Raw genomic sequence first — 9,703 nt, 5'->3', positions numbered from 1 at the left:
GTTGATTTTTTTAAAATTTAAACTAAAACACAAAATTTAAAATTTTATTCTTATTAATTTTAATTTTTGATATTTTATTTGAATTAAAATAGTAGATATTTTTTATTGATATTTTATTTTAAATTAATAAATTATTTAAGAACAAAAATGTACAATGTAAATGAATTGTTCCTATTTAGCTGGTTATCGTATCTGCAAAATTATATTAAAAATATATTTATTACGACAGCCTACCCGAAATATGTTTTTCTTTGTTAATTTTGCAGCTTGTGCCTATTGATATGTTTCCAAAATTAACTAATAATATACATAAACGTTTTACATAAATTAAAAATTAAAGAATTTTTACTTAAATAATAGATGCCAGCTCATAAGAGGATAGATATGAGAACATGAATGAGTGAATTAAGGTGATAGAGTAATGAGGAGAAGTATGAATCTGAGTGGGTGAAGATGAAGTGAAGCTCTGACCCAAAGTGATGCCTACAAAGGCCTCTCTACATGCTACTGTATCCATGTGAGAATGGCATGGTCCTCGTGGTCAACAGTCAACACTCATTTTCTAATCATTTTAATTGGTGAAAATTCAAGTACGGTCGATTTTATATGAAGTGGATAATTGAAAGTTATTAAATAATTTAATTGATTTGATTAAATTTTTATCTAATAACTCTCAATTATCAACCTCACATGAAGTTAACTACACTTGAATTTTCACCTAATTTCAAACCGACAAATTTTTTATGCCACTCACATTCATTTCTGTAGATAAAAAAAAGGTTATTACTCACATTTGGAAGGCTTTGTCCGTTTATTTATATATATATTGGTAAAACTTTGGAAGAACACTCGATTATTAAATTTTATGGTGCTTTTTTAAAATTTGAGCGCTCCAGAATTTCAAAAAACACAACGAAATTCAATAATTAAGTGGTATACCAAAATTTTTTTTATATCCAAAATATTGGCCGCCCTTGTTATCTTAGAAATTAGTCATATGTTCATATTCAATATTTTTATATATAGTTCAACTTTGAACGTGTGCATTGATTTTTTAAATGTATATTTGACATATAATTACGAGTTAAAATTTTTAAGTTGTTGTTCAATTGTTTGATCTTTTAATTAGGTTTAACCTTTAAGTTATTCTTTTTAATATTCACACTTTTATAATTAAAAAAATCTATAAATTATATCTGATTAAAATACTCAGAAGCTAAATTTGAAAACTAATTTCTTTTATATTTATTTATGTTAGTTGTTACTAATATCTATTTTGGTCTAAATATATAGTCAGTGAATAGGCAAGTAGATGCACACCGTACCAATAATGTGAAGTGTTAAGTGCAAACTGCAAACTGCAAACAGTGTTAATGTTTTCTGTGGAATGCGTACTAAGGAATGCTTCTGGTTCTTGGGGCTACAACGAAGTACCATTTGCAAATAACAAATTACAACTTAGAGCGTGTGGTGTGATCACGTTTGCAAATTGCAATAAGGACTGACATTATTGCAATTTCAATTTTTCTCTTTCAAAGCAATTGGATCATGCTACGGTGAACTTTGTTTTCTAAAGTAGTGAAGATTTTTTTTTTCCATAATAGAGGAAAATTTTTGGCATATAATATATAATTAGATAGTCTCCTAAAAAAATTAGTTACATTTTTTTCTCTTTAAAAAGAATTACATTTTTTAAAACGGTGGGATGTCGTACTACTACTTATGATTAGTGGTTACTACTTACTAGCTAGCTTTCTTTTTAGGTTTTTATAACTTTTTACAATGGCAAAATGCCAGACATTATTATTAATTATTAAAGTACCAGTTGCTTTGTTTTAGACATTAGTGGTACTTGTTACCACCACTGTCTTTGTTTATGAAGTTTTTGGAAAATTAATTACTCCGTTGCTTAGTTAGTTGGACAATAAATTCAGGAACAAGAAGGACAATAATCAAAATTCAGTATTTGTCTTTTTTTTTCCAATGGATTTGATAATTTTTAATCCTAGATATTACGACATCTCAAACTAGGGATGGCAAAATTCTCTGAGACACAGAGATTTTTGCGGAGACTGTTTCGAATAGAGATCCGATTATGAAATTTTTTTTTTTGCGGTGATGGAGATAGAGGACAAAATTTTTCCGAAGCAGGCGCGAAGACCGAACGGGGATCCCAGACCCGTCCCCGCTATTCCCCGAAATTAATAAATTTTTTAAATTATCCTTAATAGTCTAGTTCTCATATATGTTCTCCTAATCTTTATTTGCATAACCATTCTTCAATTCAGAGATCCCTAACGTTGTCCATGCTCCATCCAACCTCTCTGCAGCCACTCCCTCGTCACCCTTCTCACCGCATCATCACACCTAACCGTGCCATTACCCTTACTACGTCGTAATTTCTATTTGCGGCGTTCTTTTTTGTAACTCTGCCATCGTATCCATTCTCCTCTCTGTTGCCACGTCTCCCACCTCGTCCACTGCTTTGTCCTTTGCCTTGTCATTGCGTCCCCCCATTGCATCATTTCGAAAGAAGTCACCATCGTGTCATTTAGACTTTTTGTATAAAATTTTGTCGTTTTTGTATAAAATAGATACTTGCAGCTCTAGTCATATGAAAATTAATAATGAGTTAGAACTATTATGTAGATGGGGAATGGGGTTCTCGCGGAAAATAGAGCCCCGTGGAGAATGGGAATGGGGATGGGGATGGGAGCAAATTTGAGGGCGGGAAAGGGGAGCAGGGAGGCAACCCCCGCCCCTGCCCTACCCCATTGACATCCCTATCTCAAACTCACAGCACATTATATATTCAGTTATTCACACATATAAATATTTAAAAAATTTTATCCGGTATTTAATCTCATTAAATTTTGAATTTAAATACAGTATATTAAAAAAGCAATAATACTAAAAAGACAAAAAAAATAAAATGTGCTTTATATAGTATTTATTAATTATTGCAACAATTAATAAATATTAAATAAAATAAATTTTGATTATTTTTGACTAATTTATTTTTATTATTAAATATTTTCGTTAAAAAAAACCATAACTTACCATTTCAATTAAAGTCTCAACTGATTAAGTTGTCTAAATTAACAAAAGAATTTATTAACTTGTACTTTAAAAATATAAATTAAGCATATCATAAAAAAATATTTTATAAAAAAGATTATAGCCCAATAAAATATTTTTTTTGGGAAGGGGATATTTTGAAAAGTTATTGCTTACTTGTTTTAATTGATATATTCTAATAAATAGTCATGTTATTTCGATGAAAAAAATATATGTAAATAAATATTAAAATTATTGTGTTAATTTTAGATTTTTAGTCCATCATAAGATTACATTTAAAAAAAAGACAAAGACCTAAATATTGAGATTAAAAAATAAAAAATAAAATAAATTTTTATATTGTATTTAGTGTAAAGAATATAAAATTAAATTATTTCTCGACATCTAATTTAATTTAAAATAAATACAAAAATTAAAACAAACAAAATTACTTAAATTTTTTTTCCCTTTCCCCCCTCAAATTTCTTCTTCTTTCATAGTGCCTCACCTTCTTAGCCCTCTGCCCCTCTCCCATCCTCTTCTCTAAGTTTTCTATTCTCTGTTTATATTAAATAAATTTTTAGCAATAAATTTAATACTCGATCGCCAAGCTGTAACTATCATCTTCAATTCTTCAGCAAGATAATCAATCCTTTCCACTACATAACACTAAACTTAATATTATAGATAAAACAATGCAGAACTTAAAGCTTAACGACCGCATATTTTTAAATTATTGCCCAATAAAAATGACTAATAATAATAAAAAACTATATCAAATAAAAATTTTAAACATTTGATTGAAATCATTAACTTTGTACTTTTATCACAAATCATTAATATATGAATCCAAATGAATATTCAAAAAAAATTAATCAAAGCTAATTTTTAAAATAAAAAAAGTAAAACACAAGGAAGAGAGAATCAGTATCACCCTTGAGATAAGCATAAAAAGTAGGGCAAGCAAGCAATGCAAACAATGCGGGAATTGACACTGTTATTATTGAGTTTGAGGATATTTTTAATTACAGTCTTTAGAGTTTTTGTGCTGTATTAAAACTAACTCAACCTCCAATCTTTTAAAACCAGCGAAACTTTGGATTATCTTTCGGCAGTGACAGTTGCTCCTTCGACAAATGTGGTGATACGAAACGTAATCTAAAATAAGATAAAAAATCAAAAAAAAAGAATTTTTTTATCTTAATTTAATTTTTTGATACAATAGTTAAGAAAATCATTCTACCATTTTTATATCACATTTAAGTTTATAAAAAAAAACTCAAAAAATTTTTATTCATCAAAATTAAAGAAAAAAAAGTGGTTATCAGATTTTTGAGAATTTTTATACCTCTTAAGTTTAAAATCATAACTCATAAGTTCACTAAAATAAAAATGGGTCAACTCATAATCTGGCCTAAAACAAACAAAACAAACTAAAATAAAATAAATATAAAATAAATACTAAAAAAATGATGCCTATTTAATTCATCTTGACTAACGAAAGTCTTCAATACATCATGTAAATAGTAAGATGTTTGACTTTCCACAATCGTTAATCATTATCTTGTCCAATTATTGATAAATCTCCTGAACAAATGATTTAACCATATTTACAAAACTTTCTTTTATTCTCTTAGTTGTTGCTATTATAATTAGACCAATTAGCATATGATAATTCTCAATTTGTCCTACAGAGCCCGTATCATTCTTTCTCTCTTGAAAAAGATTCGTCATCGAGTCTGCATCCAAATCAAAAGAAGATAGATGAGAGACATTAAAAGTAGTTGACATATTATACTCGCATGAAAGGTCAATCTTGTAAGCATTGTTATTGATCCTTTCGAGCACTTGAAATGGCCATCTCCCCTAGGGTCTAACTTGAATTTTCTTTGAGTAGGAAACCTCTTCTTTCTCAAATGAACCCATACACAGTCACCAAATTCAAAGATAAGTTATCTTCAATCTTTATTCACCCTTTAAGCTGTCAACCTGTTTTTCTTTTCAAACAACTCACGTGCTTTCAAGTGCATTGTTTTAACCTTTCCAACTTTATCTTCTGCATCAAAGTTAACAAGATCACTCAAAGATAAAGGTAACAAATCCAAAACAGTTAAAGGATTAAAATCATATACAAATTCAAAAGGAGAAAAATCTGTAGAAGAATGAATGGCTCTATTATAAACAAACTCAATAAAAGGTAAACAATATTTTCAAGTTTTTAAATACTTACCAACAATAGTACGTAACAAGGTACTTAATGTTCTATTTACTACTTTAGTTTGACTATTAGTCTGAGGATGACAAGTAGTAGAGTATAATAATTTTGTGCTTAATTTACCTTATAACACTTTCTAAAAATGACTCAAATTTTACGTCACGATAAAAAATAATAGTTTGAAAAATACCATGCAAGTGCACAACATCTCTAAAGAACAGATCAGCAATATTTATTGTATCATCAGTTTTACGACATGTAACAAAATGAGCTATTTTAGTAAACCTGTCTACCACAAAAAAATGATATCTCTACCTTTCCTAGTTTAAGGCAAACCAAGAACAAAATTCATAGAAATAGCTGTAACACTCTACCCCACAAAATTTTACGCCGAGGACGTAAATCAGGGGGTGGTGAGGCGTTACGACCTCTAAAAAACATATGTATAAAGATATAGTTGAAAAAAGTTATAACTAGGAGTCTTGAAAAATGAAAGTTAAGCAAAATCGAAACAGAAATCGCGTTGCTCACGAAAGATAAGCGTAGACAGATAAGTAAGATCGAAAGAAGGCTAAAAAACCATAAACATAAATTATAATTCCAAAATATAAATATCAAACTCCGAAACATAAATAAAATACAACCCTAAGTCTCCATAGTTTTTTGCTTCCACAGAGTCTCTAGAATGTTTAATGAGATACCTCCTAACCTGCATCTGAAAAACAACAATATGTATAAAATGAGAACCGGAGGTTCTTAGCATGATAAAGGTGTCCACATAGTTGATATAAAAGGTTCCGAAAAAGACAAAGGCAATCCTAGAACTCTGTCACTCAGACATAAACTTAAAGGGGTAAACCAAACCATAAATTTGGTAAAACTCTCTAAAGTATCCAAGTATCAATCTAACTCTAATTCTACAATTCACTTTCTGTTTCATTAAACTCTAACCCTACAATTCACTCTCTGTCTTCTCCAATCTAATTGTGATCTAGTCCTTCATTTTTGTTTCCTTCATTCCTCCAAAACTTCGGTGCACAGACAAGCAATACAGACAAAGCAAACACAAGTAAGATACAGATACAACAGGTAACAAATATAGCAAATAAGCATAAAAATCACATAGTCAAGCCCAATTAACACACAATCAAACAAAACACACATATGCATATAATGTATGCCTACCCTATGGCTGATGAGTCTCATTTGCCAGTTATATAGCCGACCCGACATGTCTAGTAGCTAACTCGGGCATCGTCCTCTTGAAAACTGGTGAGCGGTACAATACCACGATCCTCACCTGGTAAGCGGTAAACCACCTCGATCCCTACCATCTGCGGGTGGTAAACCACCTTGATCCCCACAGACATTTTCAATTGGAAAACAGCACACATGTGGACAGTAAGTAACCACAATTCCCACAAAAATAATTCCATATCCAATCTGGTGGACGGTAAATAACCACGACTCCCACAAAATAATTTTTTTTTTAAATTTGGTGGAACATCTCAAACATAAATAAAATCAATATTAATATAATTCATTCAGAAATCATAATTAAATCAACTATTATCATTCCTCATTTTCATAACCAACCTCCTTCTTCTCAGACCGTCTAACCATCATCATCACTTTCTTGAACCTTTACCCAGAGCAAGTGGACAACGGCACTGCCTCTTACCCGATCATAAATATCTCAATCAAATTCAAATTCATTTTTCAAATCCATTCTCATTATCATTCAATTTCATTCAAAATCATACTTCAAAATTATAATCTCATCATTCTTCATGCTCATTCAATCATCAGCATTCCTCCCATTTTGTTCATCAAGAATTCAAATTCAAAACACCATTCATTCTTTTCTAAATAAAACAAACTCAAAATGTAATCCTTTTCTTAATAGCTCAAAATCAAATTATAAAATCCTTAAAAATTCAAATTTTTATAAATAACCACTTCAAATGAAATCTCCAATTTTCATAAAAACTTTGGCAGCAACTCCTCTAAAACTCATACTTTTGTCACCCCTCAGGGGTCCTAACCACCAAACCAAACACGTCTCAGTCATTCAAATCATTTCTAGTATCAAATTATTTTAAAATCAAACCAATTTCAATATTAAATCTTTTTCCAAAACAACCAACTCTAATAGCAAATTAATACAAAAATCGAATCACACATCATATACCATCTACACAATTCATCGTAATTCATTTAGTTCATTCCTATCTTAAGGTCTTCTAGCCTAAGTTTTCACGTGACATTAAATATTAACTTCAAAAAACCAAAATCATACCTTGGCCGATTTCTCCCTAATCCCAGAACAACTCAAAAACCTATCCTTTCCCAAGCTCCAAGCTTCCAAACGTCAATTCCTCAAGCTTAATCACGCGTATTTCGTTCCAAACAGCCCAATTGAATTCCAAATCAATAAGAACACAATCTAACTCACACAATATCACTATAACAAACATTGAGCTCACTAAATCACCAATTCACAAGGGTTCAACAGTTCTTTACCTTATCCATGGATGAAATGGACAAAGCCCAACACTATTCACGAACTAATTCGACCCTATAACATTAAAACCACATAATCTCTCAAAATCAAAACCTTAAATTTTGAAATTAGGAAAGAGTGGCAGAATAAGAAATTGCTAGATTCTTACCAAATTAATCCATGGATTTTGTAGAGAATTTCGAGACGAACACGTAGTCGCTAACGGCTCGTCAATCGAAATTTCGAATTAAAAGTTATGGACGATTGAATTTCGACTCCGGATTGAAAGTTACGGGCGATTGAATTTCGGTGGATTTCCAACGTCGATTTTCTCCCTTCTTTGCGTGAATTCCCTTTTGCTCGAGAGAAAAGTGGCTGAAGCCACTTATAAGAAAGTGAATAGGCTGGGCATTAGGCCCAGTTTGACCGGTTCGACCTGTTGATCCATTTTTAGGTTAAAATCTTTAAAATTAATATTAAAATTCATATTTTAACTATTTCTACTTCATGAAATTATAAAATTTAATTTTCTAATTTTTTTAAACAATAATTAATTTATTAGTTAATTATTTATTAATTATTCAGAGTTTACACAAACAAACATTAATAATTAGTTAATTATTTTACGATAGCACAACTCTTTTTTTTTGTCTTGCTATTTTTTGTTTTGTCTTCTGATACTAAGTGTTCTAATTTAACTTGTACAAAAAGCTGAATGAGAAAGTAATGGTAACAGTTGCTTTTGTAGATTTTTTTTAAAAAATAAACCTAATGCTATGAAAAAAAAGAAACCTAATGCAATGGAGAAATAAAAGGAAACCACGAACAGTAAGGAAACAATAAACAATAAAAGAGACAATAACAAGAAGGAACAAAAAGAGATGAATAAAGGCACGAACATGAATAATGGACGACGCAAGGAATGACGCGGGTTTTTTTTAATTAGGTTAAAAAAGAACAAATATAGATTAATAAGGATTAATCTAATACTTGAAATCTGATATCAAATGATATGGAATGTAACTCAGAATAAGATAGAAAATTAAAAAAATTGATTTCTCTACCTCAATTTGATTTCCTGATGCAACAGTTAAGGAAATCATTCTACATCTCTTGTTCACACTCAAATTTTTCAAAAAAACTAAAAAAAGTTTTATTAATCAAAATTAAGAAAAAAAGTGTTTACCAGATTTTAGAGAATTTTTATACCTCTTAAGTTTAAAACTCTAACTTATAATTTCACTGAAATAAAAATAGGTCAAATCATAACTGGGCCTAAAACAAACAAAACAAACTAAAATAAAATAAACATAAAATAAATACTAACAAAGTGATGCCTATTTAATTCATCTTAACTAAGGGGAGTCTTCAATGCATCTTGTAAATAGTAAGACGTTTGACTTTCAATAATCATTAATCATTGTCTTGCCCAATTCTTGATGCATCTTATGAGCAAATGATTTAGCCATATTTGAAAAACCTTCCTTTATTCTCTTAGTTATTACTCTTGTAATTGAACCAATTGACATATAACAATTCTCAGTTTGTCCCACAGAATTCGTGTCATGTGGAGTGGTGACTCTACTATTAGGAACTCCTTGAATGCAGCGAAAACATACGATCTGAGAACAGACGCATCGTCAATGTCGTCATCTAACCACGTCGGCGGTGTTAGAGGTGGCGGAAAGATGAAAGTTGCATGAGATTGAGGCATGGTTTGAAAGGAAAAGGGAAGATGTGGTTAATTTTAGAATTTAAAAATTTGGATAAGGGTAATTTAGAAGATAAATATTATTTAAGTTTTAGTATTCGTTTCTAAAAATTTTAATCTTTTGTATTTTTATTTTTTAAAAGTATTGAAATGACTAAAATTTTATATTTCAAAACTAAAATTTTAGTTTCAATCTTTGTCCACTAAATATGATATT

The sequence above is a fragment of the Arachis duranensis genome, chromosome 8 (genome assembly GCF_000817695.3).
Source record: "Arachis duranensis cultivar V14167 chromosome 8, aradu.V14167.gnm2.J7QH, whole genome shotgun sequence".
NCBI lineage: Eukaryota > Viridiplantae > Streptophyta > Magnoliopsida > Fabales > Fabaceae > Arachis > Arachis duranensis.
This window is presented reverse-complemented; position numbering follows the sequence as displayed.